Source organism: Alexandromys fortis, unplaced genomic scaffold (genome assembly GCF_014885135.2).
Source record: "Alexandromys fortis isolate MF-2015 unplaced genomic scaffold, M_Fortis_MF-2015_v1.1 scaffold_42, whole genome shotgun sequence".
Taxonomy (NCBI): Eukaryota; Metazoa; Chordata; class Mammalia; order Rodentia; family Cricetidae; genus Alexandromys; species Alexandromys fortis.
Genome location: NW_026067934.1, coordinates 5,669,923 through 5,692,362, shown reverse-complemented (window position 1 = coordinate 5,692,362; position 22,440 = coordinate 5,669,923). Strand labels below are relative to the sequence as shown.

Sequence of the window (22,440 nt, the reverse complement as noted above, 5' to 3'; positions counted from 1 at the left end):
AACCACAATGGAGGTACTGAAGCTGTGGCTTTGTTTGTTTTGTTTTGTTTTGTTTTTGAGAGGGTTTCTTTATGGCTGCCCTGGACCTCACTCTGTAGACCAGGCTGGCCTCGAACTCACTGAGATCCACCTGCCCCTGCCCCCCAAGTGCTGGGATCAAAGGTGTGCGCCACCACCTTCCCTTCCTTCTTCCCTGTACATTCTCTCTTCTTGCAGGAAACTTCCTTCAGTTTGTCCACATGAAGGGGCAACGGGATGGCTATCAGAGGAGATTAGCAGTGAATTCAGCTCCAGCTAAAAAAGTACATCTTACATTTCCTTGGGGTTTCTTACTGTGAAAATACCTGGGGCTCTCCAGGGCATTGTAAGGGAGGAACAAGGAACTGGTGGGCGACTCTCATGGTGGGAATGGCGTTTCATCTGTGGAATGAGGGAATCAAGACTCCTGTTTTTGTTCTATATCAGGATGCCTGTACTTCTGTTGCTCTGTCAACCCCACAGCTAGGTAGCCTGCTTCAGAGCTCACTTTATATGCAAAGCCTGAGACATACTGACTATCTAGACAACATCAGGAACCAAAGGAAGTTCTGTTGTGCATACACAAGCAGACAAGGTCTGTTCTGATACCTTTTCTCGTCATTCACTCATCTGTGTGAAATGAGTATCAGTAGTATAATTTTTAAAGAAGTGGATATAGAAATTGAAGGATTTAATTTCCAGGTTCACAATAACAGCAGTGAACTGAAGTCATAGTTTTGCTTCTTCTTATGAAGGCATATATTCGATTTAAAAAAAAAAAAACCTTAGTCTGTGCATAGATGGCCTTAAACACCCGACTTTCCCATGTCCACCTTCCAGATTCGGGGATTACAGTTGTGAAGTACATTACTCAGTTTTCTCTTTGAGGCAGAAGCTCCATGTGAAGCCCAGGCTGACCTCGAAATCACGGCAATCCTCCTGCCTCATCCTACTCAGTACTAGGATATAAAAGTACACCACCACACGCCGTTTGATAGGCTACTTTCCTAGGCTTCGGTTTCCTTTTCTGTCAGTGGAATTCCTTAAAAGTATAGAGTTGGCAATTTGCCAAAACCCCAAAACTACCAGGAATGATATTCCAAAGGGAATGTCCTTAATAGTAAAAATTATTCTACCTTTGTCTGAAATTCAGATCTAGCTGAGCACTCCAGTTTTATCTAGCAGCACTGTATCCGTAAAGGCAATACATGTAAAGTCCTCATTACTATCCAAAGCAATTAGTGAGCACTCTAAATGTTGTTTTGCTTTTTGTTTATTTGAGACAGTCCCATAATAAATGTTACTTTAGTAAAAATTTTGATCTGATTACAAAGTCCACGTGTCCCTCCCAAAAACAAACAAACAACAACAACAACAAAAAAAAAAAAACCCGCGCTACAACAGTTTCCACTGCGTTTCAGTCAGAGAGGAGCTTAACGCTATCTCCAATACAGCTTTACGATCCCTCCAACACTTTGAAAGCCTGACCAATAGTGACAAGTCTTAGGGGAAATGGAACGAACCCAGGGCTGTGCTGGCCGTCGCAGCAGCCGGCACACTCGTCGCAGGACACCCTCGCTCGTCCCGCGCCAGCCCGTCCACTCAGCATCCGCGCCGCGCCTCCGTTGCCCTCCCATAGGTCCTTCCGGGGACAGGCGAGGGCTTTTCATTTTCCCGCCCGCTCGGCCCCGCTCCGGCCCCCAGCGTCCCCACCCGGCCTTCCGAGCCCGCCCCGCCCTTCCGGACGCCACCTCCCCCCCCCCACCCGCCTTGAGGGCAGCCCGGAGGGGGCGGCCGCCGCCCAGCTAGCAAGCGGGAGGGGAGCCTGGGCGGGCCGCGGGAGGCGGGACGGAAGGAGGGGCGGGGCTAAGCGCCTTGGCGCCGCGTTGCCATGGCAGCGGGGCGGGGGGGGGAGGAAGAGAGGAAGCGGGGAGGGGGGGGTGGGATGTGGTGCTGCGGCGGCCGCCACCGCAGCTGCCGCTGCCTGCTCGCGGTTGGGTGTCCCGGAGGCGGCTGCTGGGAGCCGCGGGAGCAGCTGCGGTGCTCTGCCATATTGTGTCTGGCCCGGCCCGACCCGACCCCCGCCTCCCTTTACGCGGCGGCTTGAGCTGACGGTGAGTTCCCGGAGCCGAGTGGCGCGGGCGCGGAGGCAGCGCGTGCGGCCGGCGGCGCAGGGCGTGGGGCGCGGAGGTGGCTGTCCCGTGACGCGCCGGGACATTTTTTTTTTTTTTTTTTTTGTCCCGCGAAGACTTGGCGCCCGGCGCGGGGGTGTTCCCGGCGCGCGGCTCGGGCGGAGCGTGGGTTCCCGGGGGTGTGGAACTGAGGCGAGCACGGCCCCGTGAGGAGTTAAGAGTTTCTCCCGAGGTAATGACCGTCCGGAGGGGGCGTCGCGCGGCCCAAGCCACAGTGGGCAAGCCCAGAGGACAGCTGGGGCGCGCTCGGCTGAAGCCTGCTACCGGGGAGTTGCTCCAAGCACCCGGGGAAGCCGCGCCACGTCGCCGATCGGAGCGGGACGCGCGCGGCGTGGAGTCCGGGTCCGGCCCGGGACGGGATGGCTGGGCCCGGCGGAGGAGTGCCCAGGAGGAGCGGGGCACGACCAGCGTGAACTTCGGGCGCGGGGGCCCGAATGTGAGGTGGTCGACCCCGGCTCTGCTCCTCGCCGCCCCTCGGGCTTGCGTCCCCGGGGGTAGCTGGCCGGGTGGGTTGGGACTTGGACTGTTGGAGCGTTGCAATATGGACACTTCCTGTTCGCCATCTCCTGGGGCCGAGGCTTACTTCTGCCCTTGGGTTCTCGGCCCCGACGGGAAAGGTCCGCGGTGCTCGACGGCCTTGAGCTTGGGAGCTGGCCGGTGAGCAGCGGCCAGTGGCCTGGAGCCCAGCACCCGGAGGGAGTAGGGGGGAGGTAGTCCATGTGCGAGGTGCTCGCTCTTCACTCCAAACTCCGCCCCCGGCTACCCTCTTGCTTAAAAAAAAAAAAAAAAAAAGCCTCTTCCCACCGCACCTCAGGCGAATTGGGGTGCTGTTTCTTAGGGAAACCGCACTCTTGCACTTCGTTTCTGCTTGAAAATCTTCCTTTTCATCTTATAGGTGATGCAGGGTGGGGGAGTCCTAAGTACAGATGAATGACAAGACTTTTTTTTTTTCCTACTCGCAGCAACTCCTATGTGAGCGGTTAATTATTTCCAGGTTAGTTGGTGCTCTTTCTCCTGTCTTCTGCTTGTGACAGCCACGTGGCCGGCTGAGTGCAGTAGAGTGCTCTAGCGGCCAGAGGGCTTGAGGCTTCTCCAGTAGCAGAGGCTTTGTAATGGTTCAGTCTTGGGGGTCTCCGCTTCAGATTTCCCTTGGTGCGCTGATACCAAAGCCAAACCGACCGAGTCTAGGTGTTGCACCTGAATCGTCCAGTGGTTTTACTTTGCGTTTCTGGTAAAGTGTCTGTGAGCAGTTCTGCCGTTCTCTGCAGCTTTGATGAGTCATAAATTTCAGCAGTGTTAGTTATCATCTCAGTGATAGGAGTAGAACGGCCTCTTGACTCTCGAGTTTGAATTTCAAAACCATTAACGAGAGATTCTAGTGAATGTGAAATGATCACATTCTGGTGTTGTTTTGAGTTTATAAAAAATAATTTATTTTCTTTTAAAATAGATTAGCAATGAAAATGCCTTTTCAGGGATAAATACCAGTCTGATTTGTATGCAGTCAAACTTGGGATGTTAGTTAATATGAAAAGAATTCATCTTAAGTGGAAATTTACTTTTTAGCATATATAAAGGTGAAAGGGAAAATAAAGATATAAAATTAAACTTTTGGAGAGTAAAGTTTTAGAATGTCTGTACATTCCTAGATACCAATATGTCATATTTTGATTGCTTTGACAATTTTTTTTGTTTCTGTAACATGTTTCTATTATACTTAGTTTTACTTGATTGCTGAGCCATAGGAAGGAAACACCTTAGATTTGTAAAGAATTGTGGAGAGAAATCATTCCAACTCTGTATACTGGAATTTTGATTATTCTGTAATGATTGTGCAGAGTGAAGTTAATGAAGGTATTGCAGAGGTGCTGTAGGGCTTGCTACTGTAGAGAAGAAAACGGAACTGAAAATGAGTGTGTGCTGACCCCTGAGAGGAGTGCTTGTTTGTTGAAATAGGAGCGGCGGGGCTGCGTCCCCAACACCCCGGCCGCTTGGCTAGCTTATGCCCGAAATAACAACACACAAACTGTATTCATTTAACTGCTTGACCCATTTCTATCTAGCCTCTTCTAGGCTAACTCTCGCACCTGGACTAGCCCATTTCTAGTAATGTGTGTAAGCACCCCAAGGTGCGCTTACCGGGAAGATTCTAACCTACGTCCATCCTGGGGAGCTTCATGCCTCTGCCTCAGAGCGCAGAGCTATCGTGTCTATCCAGCAGAGCTGAGCATGGCGTCTCTCCAGGAGCAGAGCAGAGTCTGACCTCACTTCCTCTTCCGCCCAGCATCCTATCCTGTTTATTCCGCCCACCTATCTTTTAACCTATCAGGGCCAGCAGTTTCTTTATTGCTCAGCCAATGAAATCAACAGATTGATATATGACACTCCCACATCACTTGTTGAGAAAGCAGAGTAAATGAACTGAAGAGGCAGATATTTCTGTAAAGCCAAAGACCAAAACCATGTGCTGCATGTTAGAACTTAGGTCATTTGTGATGAGATCTAATAGTACTCAAACTGGAAGTCCTCCCTCCTCCCTCCCTCCCTCTCTCTCTCAGTGTGTGTGTGTTTTGAAAAGGCTTCCCCCCCCCCATGTGGTCCTGACTGATTTTGAAATTGGAGGGACCATCCTGCCTCACTGTCTTTTGTTGTTTTGAACCAAGGTCTCTGTGTTTAGCTCTGGCTGGCCTGGAACTTGCTGTGTAGATCAGGCTGGCCTGCCTCTGCCAGAGATCCACCTGCCTCTGAATCTTGAATGCTGGGATTAATAGTGTGCACCACCATGGATGGCCGCAAGTGGTTTTGTCGTGATTGTTTGAGCCAGGGTGTGTAGATAAGGACAGCTTTAAACACCTGACCTGCCTCCCAGGAGCTGATGTTACTGTGTACACCGACCACACTTGGCTTGTGTGGGTTTTGTTGCTGTGTATTTCAGCAATTCAAAAGAATGAGTATTTTTAAAATAATATTTTTATTCTTTAAGAATTTCATACAGTGAAACTCCCTAGAACCAATCCCACCTCTATACCCACACAAATTCATATACTCTTTTTTTTTTTTTTTAACCCAAGAATGGTTTTGGGGTTTGTTTGGTTTGGTTTCTTGGGGTCAGAGCTTCGATTGTGTAATTTAATAATTGGGTTTTATGTGAATGCAAAGGTCTTCAAAAAACAGCTTTGAGAGTTCAGGGCTTTACTGATTTAGAGAAGAAAAAGATACCTAGATCTGATCTTTTTCTTGGGTTGCAAGGAAAGTTCATAGCTGAGACAGTCTGGAGCTAACTGTATGAGTGTAGGAGCTGCGAAAGGCCAAGGAGGGAGACTGTAGGCAGCTTGGATGGGGAGGCCTCCGGGAGAAGGAAGGCTATCACCTTCTAAGGGGGAACTGCCTTGCTGCCTCCATAACCCTCCCACAGATCATGTCACCCAAATGGCCACACCCTCTTATTAAAACTCAACCGTGAATATGAGTTTTTTCTTAACTTTCACTTTGGTTCCAGTCTTCTTCCATCTTAATGTTCCACTGTTGTGTAGAAACTTAGTATTTACACCTCAGTGTGGTACTATAGCTTACTTTATATCTATGTTGACAATACCTGATTATTGGTTGGAAATATACCTGGACATTCAAACTTTAGGCCTGACTAAAATGCTGATTGCTTCTACTTTCAACTGTAATTTTTTTTCCTTCTGTAAGAACATATAGCTATAGCATTCTCTACTGCCTCTTGACTTAACAAAATAAAAAAATAAATATTGAGTAACCATGTGTCAGCCTGTATTATAGGAGGAGTGAATAATATTCAAGAGGAATTCCTTCATGTTTTACTATCTTTTAGCTTTTGTCACCCTAGATTACAGGCTTTGAGTACTCATTAGAGCCTTATACCTCTATCTAGTCTCAATAAAGAAAAAGTGGGATTTGTGTACGAGGTGTGAAGATAAATAGATCTGTCTTTAAAGGTGTGAAAGGAACCACTTCTGAACTTACATATGGTCTGTCAGTAACCATCCTCTTTAACTTCAGTTACTTTTTCCTTTAGTAATGCTCTTCCCAGTTCCTCCCATATGGTCTCATTTCCTCTAGAAAGAGGGTGCGGGTGCAGGCTGAGTCTGTGGCTGAGTCTGTGGCGGCAGCTGGTGGTGTGAATTTTCATAAGGGCAGTAGCTGAAGTGCTGAGGACTAAGAAGCTGCTTGGGAAGCTAGAGCCATGGCTTTGCTTTGGTCACATGGGGTCTGTAATGAACACAGTGTCAGTGCTGACGGCTCCACCACAGCAGAATACTGTCACTTCCTTGTCTCCAAACAGACCAGAAGAACATTTATCCTCGTTTAATTTTGATTTAAACACACTGTAAGAATAGTTTTGCATGTACAGGAAACATGCAAAAACCCCACCCAGTTTCTCCAGTTGTTGGCGTCTTTCTTACTCTGGTACAGTGTCACAATTAAGGAAACAGGTTTCCTCTACATTACTATTAAATGTGTTATTCAGAGTTCTCTAATTTTTCTCTAGTGTCCCTTTTTATACCATAACTACAGTTTTTTTTCAGACTTTGATGACGTGACAGCTTTAAGACCTAATCAGAAATTTATAGATATCCCTCAATTGAGATTTATCTGATGTCCTTCTCATGATGAGACCTGGCTTACAGGTTTAGGGAGGAAGATAAAAGGTGAAGTGTCTTAGAGTATATTAAGAGTACCTTAGGACAGATAACCTTCATCACTGATTATGATCTGTTTGTCAGATTTTATTATATGTGTGTGTGTGTACACGATCTTATCTACTTCTCCATACCATAGTAGATCTACTTTGGAAGTAAATATTAAGTATAGTTCATGCTCACAGGCCTTGACCCAATTTTGATTGATTTTTCAAAAATTTCCTTCAACCTAATTTTTTTACATTAAAAATTAATTTACATTAAAATAAAATTAAACCTGGACCAGTGCTTTTGAGCCGCTACTGAATTTAGGTGGTAAGACTGGGGTTTCAAGCAAGAATGACATCGTTTTACCCCAGGAGTATGTCTGATTCAATCATAAAGTAGGATTTACTGTCTTACTCTGTGTTCTTATTTTATAAGATTTACAAATACAAAGTTACTGAAACCATAAAAGTCTAAATAAAGCTCTTTAAATGGCTGTTTGTAAGCTGTCATACAAGTTTAGTATGTGCGTCATAAAAATAGCTGTCCTTTTGCTGTCAGCAGTTTCAGCCTTCTAAATTACACTGAGACGTTACCAGAATAGCTTTAACTGTTGTTAGCTATCTTTAAAGCTTTGTTCTGGTGTGTGTGTTTGTGTGTGTGTATTTTGAAAAGGTTCTCACTATGTGATCCTAGCTGGCTTTGAGATTGGAGTAACCCTCTTGCCTCTGCACTTTTGAGATAAGGTCTCGTATGTAGCTTTGGTTGGCCTAGAACTTGCTATGTAGATCAGGCTGGCCTGCAACTCCTAGAGAGCCTTTTGTGTGCTGACGCTGGCCTTGAACTCCTGATCCTCCTGCTTCACTTGCCTGTAAGTGCTGGGATTACAGGTGTATGCTACCATGCCAGATTAGAGTTTTCAGGTGTTAAAGAAGGTAAGAATTTTCTTGCCTTTTTAAATGTTTTTATTTTGTGTGTGCGTGCACACATTCCTGAGGCGGCCAGGAGAGGGTGTCAGATCACCTGGACCTGGAATTACAAGTAGTTGTGAGCTGCCCAGTGTGGTTGCTGAGAATTGAACCCTCCTCCTCTGCAAGAGTAGCAGACACTTTTAGCCACTGAACCATCTCTCCAGCACATCTTGCCTTCCTGATAGTTTGTTCCTGATCCTGTGCATTTGGTTCTTTTGGCCCCCAGAAGCCTGTTTGGTTTGTTTGAGAAATGATTCCAAATTGATGTGTGAAAATAAGTGTCTGGGAAGACACATGAGAAAGAACGGGCACATGCACAGAGGCCAGAGGACTGTTTGGGGGAATTGGTTTTCATTAGTCCAACTCAAGTCCTCAGGACGTGGCAGGTGCTTATACTCGATGAACCATCTTGCTGGCCCTCTTTTTCTTAAGGCAAGATCTAGTTGTAGATCCAGACTGGCCCAAATTCACTGCCTAACCCTGGTCTCTTAACTGTTGAGTCTCCTGCTTCAGTCTTCTGAATGTTCGGACCACGGGTACGGAGCCTCATACCCAGCTTTGAAATTCTTCCTGAATTGTATAAATACTCTTTAATTTGTGGATTTGCTGCGTAGAATGTTAATACTAGGTTTTTGCAGTGGTATGGTGCTGCTAATAGAGGTCTCCCCCCACACACACACCCTGAGATAGGGTTTTTCTGTGTAGCTCCAACTGGCCTGGAACTCATAGAGATCCATCTGCCTGTGTCTCCTAAATAGTGGGATTGAAGGTGTATGTTACCATGGGTAGCTAATATAGTTATTTTGAACTTTGTATATGACCTTAGAAGTAAGGAACTTAGGAAACTAATAAAAACATATCGTGGTTTATCTAAAAAGAAGGAATATAAATAAAAGTGGGAAGACATTTCTTTTAAATTAAGATTTTACTGCACTGTGGCTTTGTTTCATCATTAAATATTCACTTGAATGAACTCCCAACCCCAACCTGCACATACCTAAATCAGCATGTGGGATCTGATGTACAGGTGGCTATGAGCCACCTGACATGGGAACTAAACCCATGTCTCCTGGAAGAGCAATATGAGCTTTTAACTGCTGAGTCGTCTCTCTCCAATCTAAATGCTCCCTTTTTTATGCTTACTGAACATTTATTAATAATTGTAGCAATAATTTCTACCCCTTATTGTCTACTGTGTCTTGGCAATAATATTTTGGTGCTAGACACATACATGAGTATATAATTTCCAGCAACAGCTCTGCAGAGTTGTATTTTTGCATATATAAGAAATAAATAATGAGAAATTATGTAAATGTAGTGCTGGGTATTTGAACACAGATCTATCATAGTAAAAGTCCATGTTTTCTTTTTATTACAGTCTGAAGTCTTTTAAGAAAATGGGTTATTTGTCAGAATGAAATGCTCGCATATTGATCTATTCCAAGCAGGAGCCGTAAAGAATGCTTGATAGAGAGACTTTTTTACATGCCTCGGCTGGCAGGAATACCGCTGCTTTCTTGTTCCTGTGAGCTAAATAGTGGATGCTGCTCCCTGGGACTTGGGAGGTTGAGCTATCTGTCAGGCTGTGTAGGTGAGTTGGTGGCTGGTGGGCTCGCTTGACTCCACATCTCGCTGTTCAGTTACCTAGCATGACATTCTGTTATAATTATTTTTTAAAATATTTGCTCACTAAATGTTACAGTTTTGCTAGAGCATAAAAATGAATACATTGTATCCTGCCTACACTGATTTATAGCCTGATGTCTGTCTTCCTTCTTCCCTTCCGAGTTCTGTATTTTTTGAGGCGTGGTGCCACAAAGCTCGGGCTGGTCTTGAACCTTAACTGCAGGGAAAGGCTGACCTTAACTTCTCTTTTTTCAGTGTACACCTTTAATCCCAGCACTTGGGAGGCAGAGACTGGTGGCTCTCTGTGACTTTGAGGCCAGCCTAGTCTGCAGAGCTAGTTACCAAGACAGCCAAGACTGTTACCCTGTCTCAAAACAAAAAAATGTACACCACCAACAAAAAACGTGTTTTTCAGGTGTTGGTGTTATAGTTATTCATGGTTTCCCCTATGCTACATGCTAGAATCAATGTAAAGAATTGTATCCAGCATTTTGCAACAGTGTTGCTTTCAGTGTAACAACTGAGGAAAAGTAGTTGCCTTTATTTTAGACAGTCAGGCCCCATGGTCCTGTATGTCTTATACCGCAGCCCATCTGTACTCATTTATTGCCTACTTGGCCATGGGAGTCTCTTCAGCTACCTTCCTAACACTGTTTTTTGTGAAGTGTTTTGAAAGTGGGCTTTGGGTCTTTCAAAGATGGTTTCTGCTGGTACTGAGGAGCATGGATTGGAGGAATGTGAGCCAAGCCTGGTCAGAATGCTAGTGCCATAGAGCAGGTGAGCTCTCCTTTCTTCTGAGGCTGTAGTGCTTTGCCTTTCTCGGGGCACTAATTAAAATGTTCTGTTATGGTGATCTCTGTGTCCCTTCAACTAAATTGAAGTACCTTGTTGTGATACTCACTTGGTAATACTTGTTGAATTTTTATTGGCTTTTGAGTCTCTCCTGATTATGTCTCAAAAATAAATGTGCTTGGCTGTCTTAACCAAAAAGATATGTTTTACATATCTTAAAAGTTTGCACTTTGGTCTACAAATAAAGGCCAGATACTTCTAAAATGTGTTATATTTGAGGAGCAACAGGTAGTTACTGTAGACTTAAGTCCATCACACTGCCAAACATGATTAAATATTATGGGACAGTCAGTCTCTTGGTTTGCCTTCTCATTTTATTAAACTATTTTAGAGATTATTCAAAAAAAACGTTATCTGTTTTGTAGAGTGAAAAGTAGATACAGAAACCTTTTGAAGCAAATACATAACTTATGAGTTACTGTGAGTCCAGCTCCACATCCCCTTCTTAGTAGGGACTTAAATTTGCCAGCAAGAAGCCCCTCAAGACTTTTAATCACAGTGTCCTTACTTTTTCAGGTGGCTGGGGTAGCTTGCCTGGTATGCACAAGGAGACCCTACATCCCATCTCTAGCACACTCACTTTGGGGTTTTGCTTGAGACAGAATCTGGCAATGTTACATAGTCTCAAGTTAGACTTCGACTCCTCCTGCTTGGCTTCCCTAGTTGCTGGGATTACATGTCTGTCTTTAAAAGAAAAAAAAAATCAGGTTTGTGTTTAGCATTTAACTTGTCTTCCTCATTTCCCACTCCCATCTTGTTCATTAACTCTTTCATATTATGTGTCTCCTAAGGTTGCATGTAACATATTCATTTCTTTTCTTGTAATTTCTTAACATGAGCTTTTATTTTTGGATCTTTTCTCCTCTTCCCTTTTATTTAGTATTCTTGAACTCTTGTCCCTTCATTTTTAAGCTCTTTCATTTCTACTTATGCTATTTTTCTTTTATGGCTTGTATGGGGTTTTTTTTTTGTTTNGACATGGTTCTGGAGAAGGAGTTGAGAGTTCTGCATCTGGATTGGCAGACCACAAGAATAGAATAAGACATTGGCCCCCCGACTTGAGCATATGGAATGTCAAAGCCCATCCCTACCAATACTTCCTCCAACAAAACCACCCCCACCCCCAAAAGACCACACCTCCTAACAGTGCCATATCCTATGGGCCTATCAGGCAAATTTTCATTCAAACCACATTTCACTGTCTGGTCCCCATAGACTTGTAGCCATATCATAATGCAGAATCCATGTCATCCAACTTCAGTAGTCCCCATTGTCTATCATTGTATCAACCCTGTTTAAAAGTTCAAAGTTCAAAGTCTCTTCTGAGACTCATGCAATCTCTTAACTATAATCCCTATAAATCAAAATGAAAAAGCAGATTACATACTTACATCTTGTAGTAAGAAGGCCTTTTGTTCATATGCCGGCTGCCCAGACTCCTGAAATAACTATACAGAACTGTATTAGTTAAATCATTGCTTGGCCAATTACTTAAGTGTATTGCTAGCTAGCTCTTACATCTAAAATGAACCCATCTCCATTATCTTATATTTTACCACGAGGCTTGTGGCCTGCCGGCAAGGTTTCAGCATGTCTGTCTCTGGCGGCAGCTCCATGGCTTCTCCCCTAACTCTGCCTTCCTTCTCCCAGCATTCAGTTTAGTTTCCCCTGCCTACCTCTGTTCTATCCTATTAGGCCAAGCCAGTTTCTTTATTAACCAATGGTATTCACAGCATACTGAGGGGACTCCCACATCAACTTCTAACATATAATGGTGCAGGATATATATTACCATTCCAAAAAGGAGGAAGGGGTCCATAATGAGGAAATTCTGCACCAACAAGACCAAAAAGTAGCTGGGCAAACTTCAAACTCTGCATTTCCATTATCTGAGGTCAAAATGCTTTTCAGATCTCCAACTCCTTTCAGCTTTGTTGACTGCAACACACTTCTTTTTCTTGGGCTGGTTTTATTCCTGTTAGCAGCTCTCCTTGGTAAATATCCCATAACTCTGTCATCTCCAATATCTTGGGGTTTCCAAGTCAATCCAGGCTTCACCTTTACATCTTCACACGATGTTCCCCCCCAGGCCTCCATGTGTTATACCCAGGTCACAGAGTCCTCCCAAAACCAACTAGGAGACCAAGTCCTGTATGTAAAAGCAAAGAGCCTTTATTCTTACACAAGTTTGCAAACTCAGACTCTCTGTGTGTCTGAGTTCCGGGTGATCAGAGAGCCCCGAGCTCAGTTGGGGTTGGGTTTTTGTAGCATCAAAGGTGGGGGTGAGGGATTTCTAAGGTTCAGGACCCCTGATTGGCTGGCATTTGTCTAGGAGTGTCCCGGTGAAAAGTGATGGGTATGTGCTGGCAGGTGAGCGTATCTACAACAGTTGTTAGAAATTTCCTTTGGGTGGTCTGCTCCTGGGTGATGCCTGGGTAGTCTCAGTTTGTGGTCTTTCTTGGAACCAGGATAAACTATTGAGACTCAGGCCTCTATCGAGCTTATCATGGCTGGGTCCAACACATGCAAAGACACCCCTGACATAAACCTGGCCACAGTGGCTTTCCTTAATCTCAGAGGGAGATTCCATAACCTCTTTCTTGTTTCCTTGACGCTACAGACAGAATCTTGTGGCTGAGGCTGCCAAGTTCTGCCTCTTACTGGGGCTGGAACATGGAATGTTCCTGGGAACTGAGAAAGTCAGATACAGGGGAGGTGATACCAAACATGGCTATAAACCAGCAGCCCCATCCATATTTTTTTTTCTTTTTTTGTTTTTTTGAGACAGGGTTTCTCTGTAGCTTTTTGGTTCCTGTCCTGGAACTCGCTCTTGTAGACCAGGCTGACCTCGAACTCACAGAGATCCACCTGCCTCTGCCTCCCGAGTGCTGGGATTAAAGGTGTGTGCCACCACAGCCCGGCACTGCCCTAGTTCTTAACACTGTTTAGTAGCTAACCCTCATGCTCTAGAGCTAGGCACATTGTAAAGGTATAGAGATAATTGGATATAAATAGCTCAATATTGATGGGTTAGTGTTTGGGGGAACTTGTTGGATTTTATGTTTTCAGAGATTATTTGACTCAGATGTGCTTGCACATAGTCCTAGATATTTGAGATGCTGAGGCAGGAAGATCACTTAAGTCCAACAGTTGAAGGCTAGCCAGTGCAGCATATTGAGACTGGATCTTAAAATAGCTAGGGGCTGAGAGATGACTCAGTGGTTAATAGCACCTACTGCTCTTGCAAAGGACCAATGTTTGATTCTTAACGCCCACCTCAGGTGGCCCACAACTCCTTGTAATTCTAGCATCCAGGGTTCTGATGCTTCTGGCCTCCATGGATACCAGCACATGGACAAAACTCATACACAGACACATAATTTTATTTATTTATTTATTTATTTATTTATTTGTTTATTTATTTATTTATTTTGGGTTTTCGAGACAGGGTTTCTCTGTGTTGCTTTGGAGCCTGTCCTGGAACTAGCTCTTGTAGACCAGGCTGGTCTCAAACTTGCAGAGATCCGCCTGCCTCTGCCTCCCGAGTGCTGGGATTAAAGGCGTGTGTGTGCCACCTCCATCTAGCCACAGACACATAATTTAAAATGAGATAAATATTTAAGAACAGATAAGAGATAGTTTGAAAATACGAATTGAGTGATCAGAAAGCAAATGGAGACTCTTGTTCATTTATTTCAAGACAGGGTTTCCCTGTGTAGCCCAGGCTGTCCTGGAACTTGCTTTGTAGACCAGGTTGGCTTTGAACTCAGAGACTCATCTGCCTCTGCCTCCCTCATGTTGGGATTAAAGGTTATGAGTTGCCACTGCCTGACATGAGAATTCTAATTTTTAAAAAAATCAATTTGCCAGGCAATGGTGGCCCATATCTTTAATCCCAGAATTCAGAACTCGGGCAGAAGCAGGTGGTGAGAGTTTGAGAACAGCCTGATATATACAAAAAGAGTTCCAGGACAGCAAGAGCTGTTACACAGAGAAAACTTGTCTTGAAAAACCAACAGCAAAAAATCCTTTTATTTGTATGTTTGTGAGTGTACACATGTTTGTACGTGCAGAGGCCAGAAGAGGGGGGGCCAATCTCCTGGGGCTGGAGTCATAGAATGTGAGCTACTTGACATGGGTATTGGGAACCACTCCTAAAAGCAATATGTACTCTTAACCTCTGAGTTGTCTTTCTAGCCCAATAGAGAGTTCTTTTTATGTTCAGAAGAACAAAGAGACTAAATTGTATAAAGATTGGCTGACATGTCAGATACTCGCTGTCTGTTAGGAATCAGCTGTATCCAAACAGTTGTAGCACAAAACATCCCCAGTGCCACAGCTGAAAAGAAGAGCATAGGTTCTTTTAGACATAGGTTCTACTTAGATTCATGGTTGCAGAGGGAATGTGGGGAGTAGGACTTGACTTTTCTTGAGAGGTAAAGGGTAGCTCAAGTGATCTGGCTTGGAGGAAAAGTGCCTTTACCCCCTGAGCCATCTTGGGAGAGTCCAGTTCTATTTAAAACTTACATTCCAGTGTTCTGCCTGTATCTCTCCCGCTCATCCTCCTTCCCTCCCTTTAGATAGAGTTTTCCAAGTGTTACTTAGTGCTGCAGTACAGTTCTGTGGTGGAGCTCTTGCCTCCCCCAAGAAACCTTGACCAGAGTACCTCTTAAAGGAGAAGAGACATTTGGCAAGTGCCATTTCAAAGCAGAATGGGAGACAGTGCCAAGCAGACTGTTCTGTACTTGGACGGCAAATTGCTCAGCCTTGACTCTTGTTTCACAGTTTGATGAATATATGTCCTTTATTCAGCTGAAATAAAACATAAGGTGACAGAGTTTGGGTGTGCTTTTCCCTTTGTGCTTCTCATCTAGTTGGATAGCAGGTTGTACCTGAGGAATTCTGTTTAGTGATGTTGAGTCTATTGTCTTCAGTTTCCTTTCTCTGGTTAGCAATTTGTCCGACTTTATCTGAATTAAGTACCTTAAAGGGTATAGAACTTTAGTGTTTATAAAACAATCCAGTGTCTGTTGTTTCTTTTGCATTACTTACACTAATAACCAGTAGAGGAATAGAGGAAGAGAGATGAAGTCTCTAATAGAGGTTTAGGTGGGAATTAAAGGAGGAGTTGCCATTGTTAGGCTTTTCTGTGCTGTATGTGCACATGTGTGTGCTGGTCTCTACATCCAGATGCCACAAGTGGGTGGTGGGTATCTCATTCTTTCATTCTCTGCTTTATTATTTTAAATCATCTTGGGACTAGGCTGGTAGTGAGAGAATGCCATTGGTTCTCCTGCCTCGCACAGTCCTAAGGTCTTAACAGGCATGTGTGGCCATACCTGTCTTTTTTTACTTGAAAGCTAGGGATTTGAACTCAGGTTATCATGCTCGCACAGAAATCACTCTTACCCATTGAGTCTCCCCAGCACTGCTCTCACCTTGCTCGAACTGGCCTTGAACCACTAATCCTCCTGCCTCTTAAGTGCTGAATTACAGGTGTCTTTTGAAAGATGATAGTTAAGTAGACAATCCAGGAGTTAAAAGTTGTAGTAGCAAGCTTATAGAGAAGTGGCCAGTAAGCACTTGATCAGGATTAATATAGTTTGAATTTACTTCAGGAGCATTATTCATCCTAAGGATGTAGATACTGAGTTGGCTATATTGATGACAGCCCTTTGCACTGACAGAGTAGTGAAGGCAGGGTGGCACCTAGGGCAGAAGCGAGCATGGGCTCCAGCGGCACTTCCACTGAGCTGCATACCACTTAGTCACCCTATAGAAGAGAACCCAATAATAATCACTGTCTGGTAGGGATGTTGCAAAGCTCGTGAGTTTTAGTCAAGATTTTGAAATGACACCTAATGAGCATCAACAAGTGTTCATTTGTTCTTGTAATACACACACACACATGTACATTTATCTACAGGAAAGTCAGTTAATAGTTACATTTGAGTGCACGTGTTTAAAGACAATGTCTTGGTTTGTTGTACAGACTTACCCTAAACTCTTCTGCTTTGGTCCTAAGTGCTGTGTGCTCAAAGGTAGCACACACCACCTGAATTTCAGTTTCCATTATTACTTAGAATATTCTGGAAAAATCGGATTATACCATTTCTCAGATACCAAAGTAACATAATAGCAGAACTGTTGGAAAGATGTATATTAAACCATTTTGGGTGTGGCAGTTTGTTTATTTGATTGTGGGAGAGAAGAAGGGTCTCTCCCAAGTCTGGGTGTGAGACCGTTCTTACTGTTTCAGGCTGAAATGCGGAGGATACACAGCGGATGCTGTAGTTAGGTGTGCTGCTATGTAAAGCACAGACATGCAAGGCAGCTTACTTTAGGGACATGGTATCACAGTTCCTGTGTGTTGGGATTTCCATTGAAATATACTACATTTTTAGTAGTCTAGGTAATAAAGCATGTAGAGTAGATTAGTTCCATGATTTAGATAATAGTAAACATTTTCAAATTGTTTTGTTTTTAATTTAAAAAATAGAAGCATCCACTTTTCTTGTTAGTCTGGGGGACACTTTTTATTCAGTTGAGGTTTTTTTTTATGGTATATATTCTAAATTTTCATTTTGTTCAATTTTGAAGTATGTGTATATGGGAGGGAAGGGGGTTTGCACAAACCAGGAAAGGATATAGAAGTTCCCTGAGGCTGCAGTTAAGGCAGTTCTAAGCTGCCCAGTATGGGTGCTTGGAATCAAACTCAGTCATCTGGAGGAGCAGTGTAACTGCTGAGCATTCTCTCTGGCCCTGTGATACTGTTGGTTTTTTGAAACAGGGTCTCACTGTGTAGCCTGACTGACCCGAAACTCATAGAGATCCGCCACCTGTCCCTCCTGAGCCCTGAGTTTAGGATTAAAGTCTATATCACCATATTGGGCCCCTGTGGTATTGGTTTTCGAAATCATTATTTATGGATAAATCAGGGATTTCTTGTCATAAACATTGTGGGTTTCCCCCTCTAATTTAATAGATCTTAATAATACTTGAGGCTCTTAATGTTTATATTTTAAGAACATTTTTAATTAAACTTTTTGCTTTATGTTTATGTGTATTTTGCCTAAATGTATATCTGTGTACCACATGTGTACCTGGTACCTACTGGAGTCAGAATAGGGCATCCGATGCCTGTAACTGGAGTTACAGATGGTTGAGCTGCAGTCATGTGGGTCCTCTTAACGGCAGAGCCATCTCTCTAGCCCCTCTACCATGCTGATTCACTGATAGAATTTGCCCTTGACTTTAAAGAGGAAGTCAGCCATAGACAAATGAATATGTGGTTTGTTTAGAAGTCTAGAATTTTAAACTAGGAGCTGTAGTGTGAAAAGCTGAATTCTTCTACAGAACTTATTCTTCTACAGAATCTCAAATAATGCATCTTTTTACCTTCCTCAAGAAACTCATGGCTTTGGAGATACCCTGAAACTATGTGTAGGAATACCATACTGTGTGCAAATTATTTACATAGATGTGGAATATAAACTCAAGGTTGCAGAATGTACCTGACTGAATTAGGAAGAGAAAAGAGTAGATTTAGAGAGAAGCTGCCAAACAGCTTTTTTCTTTTTCTGTTTTTAACATTGTTGAAAGGTGTGTTGTTGTTTTCCACTCAGTTTTATTTCTTTTACCCTCATTTCAGAAGCAGTTTCTCCTTGAGAACTCTGTCCCCCTTCTCTTAACTTGAAAATGCAGCGGCACACATTATTTTTGTTGTTCAGAGACAATGGGTCACATGCTGTTTCACTAAATCTGACCTGGAGGCAGTTTTATCCCTCAGTTGTCCTGGATACATGACATTATGTAGCATTATGATCAAATATACATCTTTGTCCTGTACATTTGGGATTTTAAAATCTATTTTATCTATTCTATGTGTGTATATGTATACCTGAGGGTATCTATTATACCACATGCATTCAGGAATCTGAGAGATCTAAGAGCACATTGGTCCCCTGAGCTGGAGTTACAGGTGCTTGTGGGCGGTGATTCAAACCTGGGCTTCTACACTGTACCTTCTAACAATTGAGCTGTCTCTCTAGGACTACATTTAGGATTTTAAATCTGTCTTCTAATCTCAGAATTAGGTGTTTTGGAATGGGCACGATTTGTAATGAAGAAGCTTAAAGAATGTAATGTAAATCTGTAGGAAAAAATTGGGACATTTTGCGATCCCTGTCTTAGTTGCTATTCTATTGCTGTGAAGAGACACCTTGACTGATAAGAGAAATCATTTAATTGGGGGCTTGCTTACAGTTTCAGAGGTTCTTTATAACCGTGATGGGAGCATGGCTGCATGCATGCGGGTGCTGGAGAAGTATTTGAGAGCTACACAGTGGTCGCAGAGAGGGAGCAGGAGAGCGAGCTAGTGTGAACTCCTAGAGGTCCTGCCTCTGTCTCCCAAGTGCTGGGATTAAAGGTGTGTACTACCATACCAACCATAAGCATCTTGATAATAGATGGATTTTTTTCACTTGATACATTCTGACTTGAATATGAATTCAAGATTCTGACTTGAATATGAACGAATATTACTCTGTACATTTTTATACAGCTGTTTTCATTATACCATATATTGTATTAGTTCCTATCTTTTGTTTCTGAGAATGTTAATAAGTAAAAACTTAAATTTGTTTCTAAATTTCTTAAGGTTGTCGTTTTTTAAAGACTTATTTTATATGTATAAATGTTTGCCTTCGTTGTGTGTTTGTCTGTGTGTGTGTGTGCCATGTGTACCTGCAACTGGAGCTACAGGTGGCTGTGAACCTCCATGTGGGTTCTAGGAACTGAACCTGACCTTAGGCAAAAGCAACAAGTGCTCTTAACTTGTCTCTCCAAGATGTTTCTCCGGTCTATTTTCAAAATTCCCATATGTCTTAAGAATGTTGGCATCGGGCAGAACTGTTGAGATATTAACAATATACTGAAAGTTCTGAGATTTAAATTATTTTACCACTTAAATCCCAGAGGTCAGAAGAAGGGTTCTGTTAAAGTGATGGGGTTGGCAGAGTCCAGTCATAAGTGCAGCAAGTGAAACAAACAGAATCCGGAAGTTAATGTTGCATTATGAGGAAGTCAGGAAACAATGATTGCGGCACCTTCTGAGAAGTCCTATGTCAGCTGCTGTGCCTGGTGGGTCTCATTGGTGTGAAGGAGAGACATATGTAGTAAATCTTTTCAAAGTTTCAAAATTTAAAAAGTCACACATTAATTGATAAACTAATCTGTGTTATAGAAAGCTTTGTGATAGAATGGGCTAGCAAGAGGTGGCTTTTGGTTTGGCCTTGAGTTTTCTGATAAGTCCATGAGTTGACTCTGTGTGTAGAGGGGGGGAAGGGAGGGTTACTACTAAAAATAATTTAGCATGCTAGCATAACATTTTCCTCAAAAACTTTGAGCTTAAGTTTAAACTATAAAAATAAATATATTTAAAAAAATTTGGAGGACTAACAAAGTCCTTTACCAAACCTGTAATATAAACAGCTTTTCAAATAAGCTCCCCTCCAGTTTTTACAAGTCCTTTAGTTTCGGTTACTGTTTCAGATAGTGGAGTCCACTGGTGATGGAGTAGTAGACTGAAGAGGTAACTGCAGTGTCTCTATTGCAGGATATGCAAGTTAGCTCTAGTCTTTAATGATGCTGCAGATATTTGTGGGGGAGGTTGAGGAAGAGGGACGGTTGGGGCTTAGTTGTATATGATACAGTTTTATGTATTTTTAGACAGAAATAAATGTTGATTTGTTGTTGTTGTTGTGATGATGATGATGGAGAGAGGGTCCCTTGTTTATCCCAGTCACCCAGCTAGCTTACACCCGAAATAATCACACAGAAACTGTATTAATTAAAACACTGCTTGGCCATTAGCTCTAGGCTCCTATTGGGTAACTCTCACAACTTGATTTAACCCATTTCTATTAATTTGTGTTCTCCATGAGGTCGTGGCTTACCAGGAAAGATTTAGCATTTCTGACCTGGCGTCTCCTTGGTGGCTCTCTGTCTCTGCTTTCTTCCTCCCAGAATTCAGTTCTGTCTCCTCCGCCTACCTAAGTTCTGCCCTATCAGGCCAAGCAGTTTCTTTATTGATTAACTAATGAAAGCAATACATAATACAAAAACACCAAGGCTGCAAGTCTTGCTAAGAAGATGCTCATCTACAGTGTCGTCCCAGCATTTTCAGCTTTGCTTGCTATGTATTTCCTGTAATGCTGAGGCATATTTGCTGCCATTTATACTCTATTCCAAGTAATGGCTGTTACAGTTCATATCAGCTTGGTAATGTGCCAGCATTGTAGCAGATTTGGAGGACACACCACCCATATAGTGCATCACAAAAATTTATGAACCAAAAGATTATAGACCTAATAAAGGAATTTTATAAAAACCATATTTGCCCCCATCTAAATTAGTTTCTGAGAGATTTTGCTTTTTGAGTGCCTGTTACGTTAATGCGCTTGTGTTACCTGTAGCAGAGAGGCACAGCTCAGCACGGTTAGCAGCAGCCCAGGGAGTTCTTCTCTGCTTGGTGGCCTCTACTCAGGTGAAGACTGACCGTTGTTTGCACTGTGGGAAGGGTTTTCAGGAGAGTTTATTATCAGACACGAGGAGTCACAGCTTGTACCCCCGAGTTTGATAACAAGTTCATTAAATATTAAGACAGGAAGATGTGGGGTGAGGAGGAGGCAGTAAACAATCCCAAAACAGGCTTCTCAAGATAATCGCTTTTAGGTGTCTTACAGTGCCTGTTTGTGTGGTCCAGTGGCTTAAATGATGTAATTTACAAGGCTTAAACATTAATCAAAGTTAAAGTAGAAATGTATGAGCTGGTTTACTATTTTTCTTTCAGATTTTTTAAAATTTTATTTTATTGATTTTATTGAGCTCTACATTTTTCTCTGCTCTCCTCCCTGCTCTCCCCTCCCCCCTTCAACCCTCTCCCAAGGTCCCCATGCTCCCAATTTACTCAGGAGATCTTGTCTTTTTATACTTTCTACTTCCCATGTAGATTAGATCTATGTAAGTCTCTCTTAGTGTCCTCATTGTTGTCTAAGTTTTCTGGGATTGAGGTTTGTAGGCTGGCTTTCTTTGCTTTATGTTTAAAAAGCACGTATGAGTGAGTATGTGTGATAATTGTCTTTCTGTGTCTGGGTTACCTCACTCAAAATAATGTTTTCTAGCTCCATCCATTTTCCTGCAAAATTCAAGCTGCCATTTTTCTGCTGTGTAGTACTCCATGTGTAAATCCAAAAAATGGTTCTCAGTTATCTCCACTTTAATTGATGGCTAGCTGACATATAGCATGAAAGGTGTTTAGTATATGCTATCTGGCCCTGAAAATATTGGCTGGTGTTAACACTAATTGAGGAATTTAGTTGTGGCTCCCAGGATCCAAATAGACAAGCTCCGTAGTTCTTGAAATAGCCTGCTGACTGTTCTCTAAGCAATATGAAGCTTTGCAGGTACTTCTCCCCATGTCAGTTAAGTAAGCTTGAGCACTCGAATAGGTAATAAGCTTTACAGCTTTAGAAATGAGACATCTTTCTGTACATTGAAAGTGAATTAAAGAAACATTAGTTCTTTTACTTCCCTCTGGTCATTTATGCTCTTAGGGGAGTAGATTTTTAAGTATATATAAAAAGCAAAATGGGCTGGAGAAATGCCTCAGCGGTTAAGAGCACTGACTACTCTTCTAAAGGACCCAGTTCGATTCCCAACACCCACATGGCAGCTCACAACTGTCTGTAATTCCAGTTCCAGGGGCCTGACACCCTCACACAAACATACAGGCAAAACACTAATGCTCGTAAAATAAAAATAAATAAAATTTTAAAAAGAAGGGGAGGAGGCAGAGAAAGAGAAAGAAAAACACCGGGTGGTGTTGGCAGTGCTTGGGAAGCAGAAGCAGGCGGATCTCTGAGTTCGAGCCCAGCGTGGTCTACAGAGTGAGTTCCAGGACAGCCAGAGATACACAAAGAAATCCTATCTCAATAAAAGAAAATAAAAAAGAAAAATATCATTTGAGAAACTAGAAATACAAGAGCAGCTTCATGATCAGTACAGTGCAGTTCAAACTTCCTGTGAGGATGTCAGAGATGAGACAAGCTAAGGGTGAGGTGATTGGGG

General features: G+C 43.0%; 1 protein-coding gene across 5 annotated transcripts in view; it reads left to right on the top strand.

Moving 5' to 3' along the window:
• Positions 1 to 1,951: 1,951 nt before the first annotated feature.
• Positions 1,952 to 22,440, top strand: part of Foxn2 (forkhead box N2) — a 49,753-nt gene continuing 29,264 nt past the window's right edge. The window contains exons 1-2 of one of the 5 annotated variants that reach the window (XM_050146106.1): positions 1,952 to 2,132; positions 9,282 to 9,424. The gene's annotated coding sequence lies outside the window, so the exon portion shown is untranslated. Of the gene's footprint in view, positions 2,133 to 2,229; positions 2,383 to 2,788; positions 2,868 to 3,172; positions 3,205 to 9,281; positions 9,425 to 18,576; positions 18,740 to 22,440 lie in introns of those variants that run through there. The other 4 variants (XM_050146105.1, XM_050146102.1, XM_050146103.1 and 1 more) reach the window with 4 other exon arrangements.